Below are 19,126 nucleotides of genomic sequence, written 5' to 3' on the forward strand. Positions count from 1 at the left end.
ATGTGGCCGAGCGGTTCTAGGCGCTACAGTCTGGAGCTGCGCGACCGTTGCGGTCGCAGGTTCGAATCCTGCCTCGGGCATGGATGTGTGTGATGTCCTTAGGTTGGTTAGGTTTAAGTAGTTCTAAGTTCTAGGGGACTGATGACCTCAGCAGTTAAGTCCCATAGTGCTCAGAGCCATTTGAACCATTTTTTTTTAGTCTGTAAACAATACAAGACGCCAATCTTGGTTCGTCCAATCTGCATAATTTCTTGCCCATCTCTAATGGAACCCATGGTGTTATGGTGTACAAAGTGGTGCTCGTTGCAGTGGTCGGGAATGGGGATTCGCATCATACAAAAGTCATCTGATGTGCTACGTAATGTCTTTTAGCCTCTTGTAACGTCTCTTTCAGTTCTGCAGTACTAAACCCACTCATTCTTTGTCGCAAAAATAATAGATATCGATGACCCTATGCGTCTGTAGAGCATGGATGCCCATTGTGGTGAAAGTAAAAAAAAATTAAAATTAGGGGTAAGGTCTTTTGAGACCAAATAGCTGAGGTCATCGGTCCCTAGGCTTACTCACTGCTTAGTCTAACACCAAGGACACACACACACACACACACACACACACACACACACACACACACACACACACGCCCGAGAGAGGACTGGAAGGAGGAAGTCGCGCGAACCGTGATAAGACGCTCAAGACCGCCCGGCTACCCCGCGCGGCTGTGGTGGAAGTCCTCGACACTACCTCTCAATTGTACCCGATTCCATGTACGCACCACACCACTTCGACTCTCGTGGACACGTAGAGCAACTTCTCTGGTTGACAACCTTCGCGTGTAACATGATTAAGCAGACCCGATCATTGATCGCGACTGTCCTCCGTGGTATGTTGGTATTTCACTCTTCCATAGTTGTCTCTAATGCCTCCCTACTTGTGCTCCTCTGTCAATTGAAATGCTGAACCCATTCGATTGTGGTATGCTACCCATAGCTAGAGTCTGTGGTAACTGTGTGTATGTTTAGGAACTACGTCAGGGTGACCTTGCGATCAGTATAGAGACAGTCAGATCGGCAACACACCTGCCCGACACATCGAGGTAATGTAAAACATATGTTGATGTGTGGATTTTGTTCTTGTTAAATCAGCGCAAGTTGCTCAAAGCGTAAGTGAAGCCCCTATTCAATCGGCAGTATGCATTTGTTCATATCAGTTATGAAGATAGTAGAGTCTTTCATTACATTTTTCGTTGTTGACGACTTATAGCCAACTTAAAGTTGTGAGAAGCTGCTAAGAGCTGTAGAACCGTTAAATGGATGACGTAACAAACTGGTGTGAATGTATGATTATGGCTTCGGTACTACAATGCGATTTTAGACAGGGACAGACTGGTAGAGGAAGATTTCACAGCTTACCAGGACGTTTATAAGATTTCATGTTTTGATCAGTTTTCTCTTCGGTCATAAGACCAATATAGTCTGCAGAACTCATAGAGAAAGGCCGATGATCATGTTCAGTATCCTTCGCTTCCTTGCACTAAGATATCTTTGAGAAAAAGGACGGTCGCTTTACAACAGACGAATTCTCGCTTTTAATGCTCTATAATACTGATTCATTACTGTTGCGCTGATATTTGAGAACCCAGATTGCTCCCAACGATATATCGACATACTGGCTCGAAGGCCAATACAGAAAAAAATAATACCAGCACATGATTTCTTTCTTACTTTGTTTTGTTAGTCACGTACCATCCCTCAGATTTTTCCACAAGATATTTAATTACCTGTGCGTTACACGAGCGATATATATACGGTTAAGCAATTACTACAGGCTACCCAGTTACATCCAGATTGAATACATATACCTAGCGCGGTTTTCACCAAGTTATAGTGAACACATGACGAATTTCCTGGAGTACGCAGGTAATTTTTATCCCTTATCGTCGCCGAATTTGTTTATTTCTGTTGAAAGTATATTAAGTTGTTTTGTGACATTTGAAAGAGGCTTCTAAGAGGACGTCATGGACATAACATGTTTATACTTGATCAAATAATATCAAGATAACAGCATCGTGAATCACTACTGCACCGTCAGAGAAAGAGTCTCACGAACGCCTGCACTATTGTACCAAATGTAAGCGAACACTCAGATTTGATACGGCTCTTAAGTTTGCCTGTGCGCTAGAAGGCTATCAGCTATTGTAGCAATCGGATAACACGCTCGTAAAGCAGTAGAGACATTGACAATGTCTACGACAGTGGAAAATGTAAACATCATTAATGTCGAATGTCGTCAAACGTTTTGAGCATCGGTGCGACTGTAAACTGAAGAATAGTCCAGATAATGACGATCTGTCTTCGCAGACATTATGAGGAAAGTTCTAGAAACTGGAAGTGTCGTCAATAAAATACGCAAACGAGAAAGAAGAGCAACTGATGAAAGAAATTAAACGAAGATTTTAGCTGGAGTAACACTCAATGCAAATGTCGTAAGCATCTAGGAAGTACGAGATAAATCTACCAAACGAGTGTTCTGAGGACGCTACATTCTATTGGTTTCATCCTCTTCACATTTCTCTGCACCTAGAGCTTCTTGGAAATTACTTCCAAAATTCGTTTCAGTTCTCCGAATGTCATGTACGAAAAGCGAAGTGGCATATCTATGCAAAATTTTGTTTAAGTAAGAAGCTTCGTTTACAACCCAAGGTCAGTTCAGTATTCGCAATATGAGCGAATCGTCAGTTGAAAATGCATGCTGACTCAACGAAGTGGATAAAAACAACGTTTGGTGCACGTGTTTCGAGGCCCGCGCCATTAGTCCTTGTTTTATTGATGTGAATCTAAATACACTCAAGTGTCTCGAGTTCGTAAGATATGCTACTGTCGAAGTTATTGGAAGACATCACAGAGGACATACATGGTACCAACATGACGGGTCTCCCTCCCATTCCACACATGTTATGATAGACTCTCTTAAGACGACATTTGGAGTGTTGGAACAGTCTTTCATCAAACGCGAAATTGTATGCACACTCATGAAACTTAACGCCACTGTAATTTTGTCTGTGGCGAAAATTAAAACAAAAGTTCTGTTAGGAAATACCAACGACTCCCGAAGGCATCCTGCTCAGGTGAGTCCTTCGTTATCTGTAGCGATTCCCTGAGCGGTTTACGGGCTCTCGATCAGTGTTTTCCTCGTTCTCGTCTGGTGCTGGCTATCCATGAGTCCCTGCATACTCTTGCGCGTTGCGGCCGCTCTGTGGTCTTTGTGTGGACCCCCGGTCATGTCGGTATCCCGGGCAATGAACATGCTGACCGCCTGGCGAAGGAGGCCACGAGACAACCGTCTCTGGATGTTGGCCTCCCAGAGACTGATTTGCGGGCAGTCCTCCGTCGAAAAGTTTTTGCGATTTGGGACGCTGAATGGCGCGATCAGATCACGCCCAATAAACTCCGTGCCATTAAGGAGACGACGACTGTGTGGCGGTCATCCATGCGAGCCAACCGCAGGGACTCAGTCGTCCTTTGTCGGCTCCGCATTGGCCACTCCCGGCTGACACACAGTTATTTACTGCGCCGGGAGGACCCTCCTGTATGTCGCTGCGGGGCGGCTTTGACAGTGGCCCACATTTTGTTGGCCTGCCCCCTTTTAGCTGTGGTCAGGCAGACATTTGCGCTGCCTGATACGCTCCCTGCCCTTTTATCTGATGACCCTGTTATGGCTGGCTTAGTTTTACGTTTTATTCGGGCAGGGGGTTTTTATCGTTTACTCTGAGTGTTTGTTCTGTTCTTTTGTGTTGATTCTGGCCATTCGCCTACGATTTTACGCTGAATTTTTAATGTGTTCTCGGTGGTTGGCTTTTCCTTTTTATCTCTATGGTCGGCCAACCACCGTCACGCTCTGTGTGATTTTAATTTGTCTTGTCTGCTCTCTGTAGGAGTATTTCTTGTCCTGTGTCGTCTGACGTTTTTCCTGCTGTTCGTTTTTCTTCTCTTTGGGTGGTTTTAATTTTTTTGGAAAAAGGGACCGATGACCGTCGCAGTCTGGTCCCTTTAATCCCCCAAGCCAACCAACCAACCCGAAGGCATGACATGGTTTATAACACGGCCCTGTGCTACTGTTAACTTCAGGTGAAATTTGACGTGCAGCATTGTTTCCTCTGAATCACCTTATGATGTGTAGCAACGCTCAAGGTCTACATTTTGAGTAGTTGGTCCGACAGCCGTGAAAATAAACACAAGAGCCATATAGGTCGCACAGGATTTAATGGTCATAGTTATTGTGACATTTACGAGGAAGTGAGACACTGAGTGAAATTCGAAAAAGTTTGCAATCAGAAACAGGGGTACCTATGACTTTGCGTTTGGTGCACATTGCATAATATGTTGTTGCATCTGAAATTTGGTTAACATATTGAATTTTTCTTTACACTTGCGTGGAGGTCTCTATCCGTCACCAATCTCGGAAAATTGATCTGACAGTGCACTCATTTGCTATCGCACTGCGCCAGCGATAAGGCCAGAGTGAAATATCCACAAAATTCCTCATACTTCATAAAGTATTTGAGGTGTGGAAACGAGGTTTTGGCAAATAATAGCACATCAAGAGGAGAGTATTTTGCTGTGTGGTGTTACTTTAAACTTCGTCATCTACCGTACTATTCCACTAACTACATATTTTGCCGATGAAAGAATGTTATTTTTAAGGGCCATCGATAACTGGTGAAACTAAAAATGCTATGGATTTTGGAGCAAAATAAGTCAAGTCATTACACATGTATTTTGTACCGAGGATGTTCTTTTTCATTAAATGCTGACCGTACTTTTCGTCAGGTCCTCTCTTAATAAATTTAATACATCACCAGAATTCTCTCGCAGTTGAATTTCCATTATGACCGAGACGGCGACCTAATGAAACTTGGAGGTAAAATGAAAAGGCGACATGCATTCTTATAAGTGGCAACACATTCCGAGGGTGGACAGAAGAACCACACATGCCAGATTTTCTGAACGAAATGTGAAGTCGATTTCTGTGTTACAGGAAAGCTCGAGCAACGCCAAAATTTAAAATGCCATTCGTAAGTTGCAACGTCACATTCCGTGTCTTTGCTTTATAACTTTTATGGCGTTTCAAATTCCTTGAGACTTCTATATATCGCGAAAATGGGTTAACTTTGTTACGATTAGTTGTAATAATGAGCTGAGTTTGTGTGTGTGTGTGTGTGTGTGTGTGTGTGTATGTGTGTGTGTGTGTGTGTGTGTGTGAATTCCTAAGGAACCAAACTGCTGAGGTCATCGGTCCCTAGACTTGCACACTACTTAAACTAACTTATGCTACGAACAACTCACACACCTATGCCCGAGGGAGGACTCGAACCTTTGGCGGAACGAGCTGCGCAATCCGTGACAGGGCACCTCCAACCGCCTCTTCGCGAGGCAATAAAGAGCTACCATTTTCAGAATTGCAAGGATGTAGATGGAAGTGTTACCTTCTACAGAAGGCTAATCCAACCGATTGTGGAATGTATCTTCACTAATTGTTCACATCTCTCGCCAAAGAAGTTTGTTTGGAGCAGAAGATGAGATACTTTTATACAGTGTGGGCAAAATAAAACTGGACCGAAAAGTAATTCAAAAAAATAATTTAAACAGTTTAAGGTAGACAACCCAACTTCCGTCATTCATCCTCATAGCACACGATGTAAGTGGGGTTGCCTTTCTTAAGCTGCATGAATTACCATCCGCAGCCGTCTACTCGGTCGTCACATTAAGGCCACTGCCTATGTTAGACGGCAACATGTGATTACCACACGGCATGCGGCAGCACTAGCGGTGGAGGATATATAAAGCATATAAGAGGTATGCGGAAAACATTTCAACCATAGTGGTAATGCGGAAACGGAGTGATTTATCTGTCGGCCAACGGACATGGACATTTGTTTTCGGCCAAGAGCGGAAGCATTTCCGAAACGACTAAGTTTGTAAACTGTTCACAGGCCTTATATCGTGCTTAGCAAAATGTCGCTATCCAAACCCCGCGTCGAGAGAATTGCGGTGCGCCACAGATCATAGATGAAAGGGGTGAATGACTTCTACATAGCTATGTACGGACAAATAGACGTTGAGCAGCTGCCCACCGAGATAAAGCAAGGAGCTACCAACAGCGTCTCCTCGTCGCCCGTTCACGGAGTGCTGCTGCGTGTTGACCTTCGCTGCAGGCCTGTTCATGTGCCCAAGCAGACCGCTGTTCACAGGCGACGAAGGCTGGTATTTCCACGCCAGTACCGCCGCTGGACGTCCACTTGGTGACGATCTAACATTCTGCGTGGTGTCTGTTCCAAGTCGTGTCTCCCTACCACTTTCGCGCAACGACGCTCTGAGCGTGTTTTTTAGGGAATTGACTAGTTTGAACCTGGGACCTGTTGCTGGTAAGGAGACGTCAGACCACACATGACATATAGAGTTCATAAGAGTTCAGTGAGACTAGCGATGATAAAACCAAATACTTAATGATTTCAGTGTTAGCTCCACTGCACTCCCTGTAAAAGAATCTTAATACTAACTAAATTTAGTGGAAGGCGTTCAAGGCTTTCCTATTTCTAGTTATCTGGTAAAATAACGTCGAAAAAGCAGTTTAGTTTACCATTGGAAATTTTATTCTACTCACAAAACATTGTTTATAAATTGCACTATTGATAAAAGGAAATGTTTTAAGACAGGATGATAAAAACAAACTGCGTTCAACAAAAATGTGAACGAATATCCCCTGAATGGGTTTCCAAGTTCTACAATGGATCGAAGGATGACCTATGCCATATCACATCCATAATCTAGGTTTAAATTAAGTTTCACAAAAGAGAAAACTATCAAAATGGTCTACAGTGACCCTTAATTATCTTTAATTACTTATCTAACTTGTCGTAAATTACAGTGGCTGATGTGGCTTCTCAATAACTATATAACAGAAAAATCATGGCGTTTCAGATTTTTACTTCAAGTGGCAAATGTGAACACCATGAGCTTTAATTGACGATCGACACTAGTATTAAGCTAAAAGGGGGTGTAACAGATGAGACTTTTGCAGTTCTGAGTGAAGCTTTATGCACTGTTATGCGGCATCGCGTGCGTTCATTACCTTGTCGGTGTTCGTCAGGGGGCGGCGGGCAGCACAGCTCTGCTCACCTCGCCATCTCGGAAGCAACTTCTCCTTACTACAATTTACCGAAGTTGGTTTAAAAAATCTATCTGGCTGTGTTTTCATCTGACCTATCAGGGTCTCAATGTTAACCTTAAGCTCCGCCTACAAAAATTCTGTATATCCAATGACAAACATTATACTTTTCGTGGTGGGGCAATGTTTTCAAAGTTTGCAACGTAACAAAAAAATGGTTCAAATGGCTCTGAGCACTATGGAACTCAACTGCTGTGGTCATCAGTCCCCTAGAACTTAGAGCTACTTAAACCTAACTAACCTAAGGACATCACACACATCCATGCCCGAGGCAGGATTCGAACCTGCGACCGCAGCAGTCGCACGGTTCTGGACTGCGCGCCTAGAACCGCGAGACCACCCCGGCTGGCTGCAACGTAACAGAAACGCGAAAAAGTCTCACGCTAAAAGTTGCGTCTGGGGTGGTCCTTTTAGTGTTATCGTAAGATCTATACTGTTCTTCTGAAGGGCTCTAGCTTTTAACATGGGATGGGGGGTGGTCCTGACGTAACAGAGATGCGAAGAAGTCTCACGCTAAAACTTGCGGCTGGGGTAGACCTTTTAGTGTTATTGTAAGATCTATACTGTTCTTCTGAAGGGCTCTAGCTTTTAACATGGGCTGGGGGGTGGTCCTAGCGGTTAGCTGGCGACGTGGGTGTCCGTCCCTTATCGTAGGGCATTCCAGCTTAACACGGTTCTGCCCTCGGCTTCTGTTCTCGTTTCTCCCCTCGGAACTGCGTCTGTCTCACGGTGGGAAGGTATGACATGCATTTAGGCATTGTTGTGTTAGTCTGTGGTATTCCGTTTGCTCACTCGTTACTCGTATTACTTTGGTTAATTTAATGTCACGATGTGACATACTACTGGATTTGCTTATCATGTCAGGGTTTTCAAGGAACGTGTTGGACTTGCCTGACATCTTACAACGAGAGGTGGTCTTTTTAGAAGAATCATGTTTTATAGTCCATCAGAGAGTTAGCGTGTTCGGCGTGAAAACGCTATGAAAGCAAACACTGATGGAGCATTATGGTGTGTAGGCGTTTGCTGGGTGATCTTGTCATTCTAGAAGAAAAGTTGGATCAACACATGTGTGCAGCTATCCTTAGGGGCCATATCCACCCCTACTTGCAGTTTATTTTTCCTCAACAGAATGTCATCCACCAGCAGGACAATGCAACGTGTAACGCAGCTCGTAGTGCACGTGTGTAGTTTGAAGAGCATTAGAATAATTTGACTGTAATCCCATGGGCACCCACTCGTGAACTTGTGGGACCGCATCGATCGGGCTGTTCACACCATGGATCCTTAGCCGTGAAATGTCGCGATGCCAGCCAAGGGACTGGAGCTGGAATGCCTCCACATTGCCGGACCCTGTGGCAGAGCGGCTCCAGGCACTTCAATCCGGAACCGCACGACTGCTACGGTCGCAGGTTCGAATCCTGCCTCGGGCGTGGATGTGTGTGATGTCCTTAGGTTAGCTAGGTTTACGTAGTTCTAAGTTCAAGGGGACTGCTGACCTCAGATGTTAAGTGCCATAGTGCTCAGAGACATTTGAACCATTTTTGCCTCCACATTCCTCTTGGTACCTTCCAGGACCTCACTGGTTTTCTTTCTGCACGTCTCACACTGTGATTATTAATTATGATTATGATTATTAATATGATTATTAATTATGAGACATTTGAACCATTTTTGCCTCCACATTCCTATTGGTACCTTCCAGGACCTCACTGGTTTTCAAAAAAAATGGTTCAAATGGCTCTGAGCACTATGGGACTCAACATCTTAGGTCATAAGTCCCCTAGAACTTAGAACTACTTAAACCTAACTAACCTAAGGACAGCACACACACCCATGCCCGAGGCAGGATTCGAACCTGCGACCGTAGCAGTCCCGCGGTTCCGGACTGCAGCGCCAGAACCGCTAGACCACCGCGGCCGGCCACTGGTTTTCTTTCTGCACATCTCACACTGTAAAATATGATTATTCAGGATTTTGACTGATTTGCCTGACACCTTACAACGAGAGGTGGTCTTTTCAGAAGAATCAAGTTTTATAGTCCATCAGAGAGTTAGCGTGTTCCGCGTGAAAACGCTATGTCACATTAATGACTGGACAGAGTATTTCAACCAACCTCGGTCTCTCTGCTTTAGCGAATTTCCATCGACAAATTGTGGTTTGGTGGTTAGTCACTGCCTCTTGATCACATTTTCCCATGTTCCGTTCCTGACTGTCTTGGCGCCAGATCATTGTGTAGTCCTAATCATTCCTTGTCATCATCATTACAAAGACACTCGATCTTCCAAAGTGACGTCCAATTGAAGGCTTTTAACCGGTGGCGGAACATCCTCAAAACGGGTCCTCCCAGCAAAGAAAGCCATGTAGTAATTACATTTCTAATGTCATGTATCCCTTTTCTATTAGGTCTCTGTCTTGGTCGGTCATTTCTAATCTCCCGTAATCAAGCAACAATTTTGGCTCTGCATAAACCAGCCATTTGCCTGACATGAAGTCCTTGCCGTCTCCAGTTCACTTTGTTATCAGTTCGGTTTCTTTTATTTGCTGCCCCTACTAGCATTTCCCAAAATGTGTGTCTCTATTGCTCGCGGAATATCTCTCATTATCAATTACTTTTCCATATTCGCATTGGAAGTCCGTGTTTGACAGTTATACGGTCAAAACTGGTAAAGAGACATGGATTGGAATCTTTTTAATTATCCCAAAGCACTGTTTTTCAGATCTTGTTTACTTTTGCTGTCATACCTTCGCTGTGTTCTCTGAATACAAATTGACTGCTTTTATGACCTAATTGTTAAATTACACAAATTTTCATTGGGTGTGATAACCATTCGCAAATGTTGTTATATTACAGTTGACAGTCACGGCGATTCTCAAATAAGTTCTACTATGTTTTTCATTTCGCAATCGCGGTTTGATGTTACTGTATTCGCCGAGCATATAAATGTGGAAGAAAGAGAACCATCTACCGCTGATGTAGTTCACGATTAGGTGACTTTCTTATACGCAGCAATTATACAGAGTCGTCACAGAGCTGAATGGGTTTAGACAAACGCTGTAGAAAAAATCATGGCAGTACAAACTAGCAACAATTACTAAAATGAAAAATAAACTACCTTTAGTCACAAATGCCGTCTCTCATTTCTGTATATAATGCGTTTCGAGCCCTGGGATCCCATCTTCACGTGCTTGATCGGTCTACATCATTTTTGGAATATTGGTTAATACTGGTCCGGTTAAGAGTACAAGCATATATTACAAGGTGACCCGTTGTCAATACCATTTTTACAAAACGTAGTCATCATCGTAAAATTGCATACTATGTACATTAGTTGTTACTGAGGTTATAAGCACAAAATGATTAGACGTATTTACATATGTTCACTCAATTTTCTTTTCACTGCACATATGTAAACAAAATGCAGAAAAGTCAGACAATAACCTAATGTGAAAGTGTATTTCGACATATGCACAGCTGTTATTTCTAAGATGATAGAAAGATGTCACAATATTATTAATATATAGATACAAATTGCAAAACATACGTTTGAGTAAATATCATATGTGATGTAATGTAATCAAATGGTTTCTATTATTTAATGCTTATTTTTACAGAAAAATATAAACTTTTTAAATTTCTGAAAAAAAAACTGTGTTAACCTCTGTTTGGTCATTTAATTTGTTCTTAAAAAAAATTTGTTTGCGTAACAGCATTTCTAATTTTCTCTTTGAAGTAGTGAAGCCTTGGCAGGTACTTGTAATTATGCTGCATTCTCTTTGTTAACTGAGTAGAAGGTGAAGGAAGTTTTTATTTTTAGGTAATACTGCCAGATAATTTTTCATGAATTCCTTCTGGCAGCACATGACAAACGTTTTATCATTGGTTGTTCCTATGTTTATACAGCTATTTCCTTCAAGTACTTTCTTCAGACAGAAACTTTTTGACTTCAATAATTGAATAAATAACACAATAATTTTGACAAAAGAATAGATTTTTTAGATACATGTGAATTAGCATTACATGAATATAGTATTGTTTATTGACCTAATATTCCATTTTACAAAACTATGTTCTACAAATTGAAAGATTACATCCTCAACAACTTTTCAAACGAATTGTTTTTTAAAATAGAAAACTGGTTTTTTAAAAGGGAATCATTCTTGGTCCTCAAACAAACTTCATCATAATTTCAGTATTAGGAAAATAATTTTAAGAAAAGCTTGCCTCAAAATTTTTTTTTATATTGGTGGTTACTAGGGAACAGTCAGGAAATGTTTAATAGGACTATAATTTTGCAAGAACATATTTTATGAACTCAAAAGACAATTCCAACAGTGATCATAATTTAAAATCTTAAAATAATTACTTACCACTCAAGGAAACAAATTTATTCAGTAACAAATCTGCTACATTCATTAATATCAAAACAAAGCTGTGAAAAAATTATTTGTTTGTATACTACATGTGCTCTTGTAACCTCCCAACAGAAAATTTCAATAAATATTATGAATAATATTCTCATTTAACCTCCCCACAAAAATTCTATATGATTTAATCTAAACTCAAAATTCTTTCACATTTAGCATAACCTCAAAACAGAAAAATTCCTAAATCTCTCAACAGTAAAAAATTATAATTATGTCGTTCACATTCAGTGTAACGTCCCAATAAAAAAAATTCAGTAACCTGGTAATAAAAAAATGTAACTAACCTCTCAATTAAAATTGTCACTCACTTATGATTTTTCAATAATTCACTGTGAATTTAACCTGGTAAATTTTGGACGACAGCAGTGCTGCGTCATGGTCCTGAAAGATCATTCTGAATAAAAAAAGGAAAAATTCTTACCTCAATGAAGTCGCCAGATATATCTGCTCTTACAATACATTTTTCCGGTACAGCTCTGTGCAATGCTGGCCGACCTATCTGTCATTTATGAAAGGAAGCAACTGATTTTTCTATTGCAATAATCGGGATGATCATGGATGGGAGAAATTAGTAAATTCTTTAAATTGAAATGAATGGTTGTTAAAAGTTACTTTTTTATGTGGAAGATTATTATTACGAGATTTTTAAAACATTTACATGGGACTTACATTAATACTCAGGCTCCAACATCGCTGCATGGCGACCGGGCCAGCCAACACCATACCAGACCAGAGCAGACTCCAGACTAGCAACAACTTACTGCTACAGCTACACAGTTCCTACTGCGGTCAACACTGCTCTCTGGTCAGAGATTTTCTTATACCTTGCATATTGCAGGAGCAATACACCTCTTACATAACCCTCCACTGAGGGGGCAAAAATTTGACGGCAATGGTGAGTCAATTGAACTTGCCATGGGCAACAAATTTTTCTAAATTCTACTTAATTAAGTAAGTTGACTGTCACAGAGTATATATATATATATATATATATATATATATATATATATATATATATATATATAAGTGCAGAACATGAAATGAAATAGAGTTCACATGCACTGAGTACAGAACATATCAAGAAATGACAAAATGTATACGCAATGAGTACAAAACATATTAACAAATGACATAAAGTGCACATGCACTGTATATATCTCTACCATTTTACAAGAACTAGGAAAGGAAAGGGAAGGATTGCATCATGGTTGTAGCACAGTAGGTTGCACGTAGCTGCACTGAAAGTCCATATCTTTCTACAGAAGCACAACACCAAGTGAGACAATCTGAAGTTCTCTTCCCTGAAGTATTAATCATTGTAGCCAAGGCACTGAAATGTCGTATTATTATTCAATGTTATCATTTTGGTAGTACATTAGGTACACGAAACAGTGGCACCATAATAACATCTCCATCGTTCAAGGTGGTGGACAGCATGATGTGTCAACACCATACTTCTGCAGAAATGATACTTTTTCCCCAACGTAGGATTAGTGCTCCATGATCATGAGGATGGACAGGACAAACGGATATTGCATTTAGGTCAGAAGGTAAAGGACATTAAGTCTTATACTAGTCATCATAGAGAATTACACTAGTCTATCAACCAATTTGAGTAATTGTTGGCGCTCATTGCCTAGTTACTAAACAGTTCTGTACTATTATTGGAGTATTACAGAACAGTATTCATAAGTCATCTGATTACACTAAATATTGGCACTCATTGGCCAGTTACAAATCATATTTATGCATTGTTCAGAAGTCATCGTTCAAAGCAAGAGTTAATTAATGGCATACCATTTACATAATTCATCTAGTTATAGTAATCATTGGCACTCATTGGCCAGTTACAAACCATTTTTATGCATAATTCAGAAGTCATCATTCAAAACAAAAGTTAATTAATGGCATAATATTTACAGAATTCATCTAATTATACTAATCATTGGCACTCATTTGCCAGTTACAAACCATTTTATGCATAATTCAGAAGTCATCATTCAAAACAGGAGTTAATTAATGGCATAGTATTTACATAATTCATCTAATTATAGTAATCAATGGCACTCATTGGCCAGTTACCAACCATTTTATGCATTGTTCAGAAGTCATCATTCAAAACAGACGTTAATGAGTGTAGCATCAAGCTACTGGTATTCATATATAATAGCATGTAAGTGACATAAGACAAATTTAAAATATAAGAAACAGTGGCATTCATTGGCCAGTTACAAAGTATTCATATCGTTTTATAAAACATTATTCAGTATTATTCAGAAGTCATCATTCAAAATGAGAGTTAATTATTGGCATAGCATTTATAAAGTATAACAAAAATATTATTTACAGAAATTATTGGCATAGTATTTATTCATTATTACAAAACATCATTCAGTATTACTCAGAACTCGTCATTCCAGTGACATAAGACATATTTAAAATGTAACACACTGTAACTATTATTCAAGGTCTTTTTTTTGGGATCGATAATTAATTACTGGAGCATGAAAATATTTACTTTTGACTTATTGCTGCAAATAAGGATTAGTAACGTCATTCATCATGAGTCAGCTGTAGCAAGGTTATGAAACAAGTAGAGTATATGTGATCACATTCGTGAATGACACACACAAATGGGTAAAAAAAATGCAAGTACTACAACAGGTTTAATAACTAACTGCTTATAGCACATTATTTTCATGAATAGCTTGTCCTGTAAAAATACAAAATGGATTATTCAGCTGAAAGAAGAATCGCATATTATGCTGAAAAGTACTGAACTTCGAATTAACAGGTAATGAAACGTGTACTCAATATGTATGTACTCTAGTTGTCCTTTCCAAAACATTCAGTCATTATACCATGCGACATAAGACATACTGTCAAAACGAACTGCAACAAATACTTAAATAACTACATAGCATCTCTTAACTAATATATAAACATCATTATTCTCATCTGCAAAGAAAAACTTAAAAGTGGTGCGTTAAGTGGCCATATAAAATTCATCACTATCATCATCTGCAAAGAAAAAATTCATTATTCATATTAGCATATTCTTCATATAACTATTCATCATCATTCATTATCATCTGCAAAAATACACTTCATTATTCATTATTCATATTACCATTTACTTCATATAACTATTCATAGTATAGAGTTTCTTATTTCTAGCATATTTCATCACTAAAACTAAGATGTGTAGTTCTTGTCTGACAGCCTGCATCAATCGCCTCGTATTCTGAAAGAAAAAAAAATTAGTTAAGACTGCTATCATACGATGTGTATATTATATTCTTGTTAATGCTTGTTAATTTCTGATCCATTTACTCTTCACCACTAGGTATTCCATTTTCTTTCGTTCATTCCGAAGGTCAAATTCCCATTTCATAGTAATCCACTGTGGTTTGTTTAATTTATTTCTTTTACACGTTATTGCTTTCTGAAAATGATGAATAGGGATTAATATCTGGCATTTAAATCATATACCCATTAAATAAAAACTTGTTTCTAGTGATATAATTTAGCATACAACATAGCATGACAGAAAACGTATTATGTCAAAAAAAAACATAGACAGTTTTCAAGTGCAAACAATGTACACAGAGTATCATAATGTAGTAGTAAAAAATGTAAAATAGTCACGATGTTGAGATATCATAAGGCAAAAATGTCAAAGTCAACTGGTGTTTGTTATATCTTACAGATTTCGTAGTGCATACAAACAAAACAGGAAACCAATCATACATACACGAAAAATGGAAAATGTGCACGGTCCGATGTGTAACGACAATAAAAGCGACCTGCTAACCTTACCTTGCCGGGCACTTGTCAAGAAAAAATACGATAATCATCAGTAAATAGTCACATAGATAGGATTGTATAAGTGGTCATATAAAAATCAGGAAATGGCATTACAGTGTGATAAATCATAAAGTATGTTCATTCAATAAAGGGTTTAATATTGGAGACATGGTGATTGCCCTTGATTTTTCTGGTTCTCAAAATTTCGACGTGTACTACATTGGTGTGAGGAATACTGCGAATTCGATATGGACCTGCGTATAGAAGCTCAAATTTACTACATCTACTCTTTCCTCTGTTGGATAAATAATGTGTGCGTACTAATATCTTTTGTCCAATGTGAAAGTCACAGCGAGTACAAACCTGTTTTTGCTGTCTTCTCCTGTGCTCTGCGGCACGTTTGATGTTGTTGAGTGCAATGTCAATTATTTCAAGGTGTCGTAGTCGATGAGAGGTAGAGAAGGATACTAATTCTTTAATTTTGTTAGGTAGTTCAACATTTTTCAGTATAACAGTCGGAGATAGGATAGTGGATTCATTTGGTATGGAGTTAATTACATCCTGGAATGACAGTATGTGTGTATCCCAATCAATATGTTTTTATGGCAGTATATTCTACATAGTTTACCAATTTCTTTCATTAGTCGTTCACAAGGGTTCGAAGAAGCGTGATACCTGGATATATATATCGGAGAAATGTTTCTTGTTCATAACATACGTGTCCATATAGCAGATCGAAACTGTGGTCCACTGTCAGAAATTACTTTCAATACATGCCCTACATGAAATAGAAAATGTTCTACAAATGCTTTCGAAACAGTTTTAGCAGTAGCTTTGCGTAACGGAGTGAAGGTTACAAATTTTGAAATGAGTTCAACAGCGACAAAGATGTAGCAAAAACCTCTATTAGTTCTGGGAATCGGACCAAAAATGTCTACAGCGGCCATGTGTCTCAATTTAACAGGTACAATGGGATGTAACGGAGGAATATGTGAAGTCGTGTCTGACTTAGCTTTCTGGCAGATTTTACATGACGCTAAAACTCGTCGAATACGTTTCTCCATGTTGGCAAAATAACAGTTCTGTCTCAGTAGAAGAAAACATTTTCTGGTTCCGTAATGTGCGTAACTTAAATGAGTATACCAAATTAATTTGTTAACAAGCTCGTCAGGAATGCATAGTAACCAGTTGTTGCTGTCAGGGTGAGAGCGACGAAACAGAATATTATTGCGTACAGTGTAATGGTTTCTGATGGTAACATTATTCCTATCTTGCCAGAGGTGTTTAATTTCTTTCCATACGTTGTCTTTACTTTGCTCTTGTGCTATGTCTCCTAATGATGCCGAAATGAAATTTTCAAATGCAACTTGTTGAATATACATTACGCTGAAATTTGTTTGGCAGAAGTTGGTTGCGATGTCTTGCTGATTGTTGCTGAGAGAACGGGATAGTGCGTCTGCTACAATACTTTGCGTACCGGGAATATGAACAATTGTAAAATTAAATTCCTGTAAATAGAGTTTCCATCTGCTTAACCTGTCATGTGTAAATTTTGCTGAAAGTAAAAACTGTATAGCTCTATGATCTGAGTAAGTGGTAGTGTGTCTTCCATAAAGAAAATGCCTGAATCTCGTAAATGCCCATACAACACATAATGTTTCAAGTTCTGTGACAGAATAATTGCGTTCAGCAGGTGACAGAATGCGACTCGCAAAGGCGATGTTTTTAATTGCTGTAGAACTATCTTCTTCAATTTCCTGAAAAATGTGTACGCCTAAAGCGGTGTTAAAACTGTCGGTGGCAATGGAAAAATTTCTAGTAAGATCTGGATGTGATAAAAGTGGTGCATTCAACAAAGCTTGTTTCAGATTGACAAATTCAGAATGTGCTTGGCTATCCCAGGACCAAATAGCGTTTTTACCCGTCAATTGACATAATCTACGGGTGTCTAAAGCAGAGTAATGAATAAATTAACGAAAAATGTTAATTAAACCCAAAAAGCTGCATAGTTGTTTCTTCGTCGTAGGTACAGTAATGTCACGTAAAGCTTGAAGTTTTTCCGGGTCAGGCGCAATGCCTTCTGCTGAAATTACATGTTCAAGAAATTTTATAGAAGTTTTGCCAAAGTGCGATTTGCTAAGATTAACTGTGAGTCCTTGTGCACGAAAAGTTTGCAACAGTTGTTCAAGAATCAAATTGTGTTCAGACCATTTAGCTTCTGCAATAAGAATGTCGTCTACATACGTTGTGCTTCTGTTTTTTAATTCTGTCGGAAGTATAGTATTCAAACCGCGAATAAATGCTACTGAAGAAATAGTTAAATCGAACGGTAATTTGCAAAATTGATAACAGTCACCAAAACAGAGAAAAGCCATGTACTTTCTGCAGTTCGGATGGAGCTGAATTTGCCAAAATCCCGATTTCTAATCTAATGTGGAATAAATATCAGTACCATGAAATTTATGTAGACGTTCTGCTAGTGTTTAAGGGCGATCTGTTTCATTAATAATAATGTCATTGATGTGACGCGAATCAAGTACGAGGCGAAGTGAACCATCCGTTTTCTTAACAATATGGAGCGGGTTTATGTACGGACTAACTGCCGGTTCAATAATTCCTTGGTCACGCATAGCTTGCAATTCTTTCTTAACTTGTTCTGTGTGAATATACGGAATGGGATAATGTTTGGCTTTAAACGTGTCGTGCTGTTTATCTTGAAATTCATACATAAATCCGGACATAGTACCAGGGACGTTGTCAAAAACTGGAGCTTGCTGTAAAAGAATTATGCGTTGCTCTGAACGTTCGTCGTCTGTATTTGCACTGCTCTGTTTAATTTTATCAGTAATCATCTGTATAACGTCATAATCGCCTTAGTCTGGAGAATTATAGTTGTGTACGTACGTAGCTGTGAATAATGTCAAATGACAGTCTATGTTACGTGATGCAGAAATGACCTCTGTCCGATTAATTGTTTGTTCTTCTGCAGATAAAGAGTGCTGATATTCTAAAGCCAGTTGTACATTTTCATCCTTCAACATTAAATAGGAATTCTGAAAGTCAATAATTGCATCGTGTTGTACTAGAAAATTCTACCTAAAATAACGTCTGTTGTCAATAAGGGAACAATCCAAAAATTTCAGTGAAACGTATGACCTGCAATACAAAATGATAAGTGTGTCTATAATTTTACATCTACTCCCTTACCAGATACTGCACCTTTTACTTTAGTTTTGCCTAATGGTAATGTAGGATAGGTATTCTCTTTGTTACATTCGTTGAAAGTTTCATCATTTATAACCGACATAGGTGATCCAGAATAGATTACTGCTGAAAATTTGGATGATCCAATCTTTACTTCAATGACAGGGTGTGAAATGGTTTTTTGAATAACTGGTTTTGCCTGCAAAAGAGTGTCTCGGATGTTGTCCAAAGTAATAACATTTTCGTGAACAAGATTCTGTGTGTCAAAAGTATTGCTTGCGTTGCTGGAAGATGCAACCTGTACTGTATCTAGTCAAATTCTATCTGACGTGCTATTATTTGCGGGAGGATGCTGTGGCATTTCGACTATTTGTACTGTTCTGTTATTTCGTCCTGACGCATTAGGCTCGGGATGATACCGACTGTCTGGTTCATTCATGATAATCTGTTGTTGCGGATGATTTTG

Source organism: Schistocerca nitens, chromosome 4, assembly GCF_023898315.1.
Source record: "Schistocerca nitens isolate TAMUIC-IGC-003100 chromosome 4, iqSchNite1.1, whole genome shotgun sequence".
NCBI classification, from domain to species: domain Eukaryota; kingdom Metazoa; phylum Arthropoda; class Insecta; order Orthoptera; family Acrididae; genus Schistocerca; species Schistocerca nitens.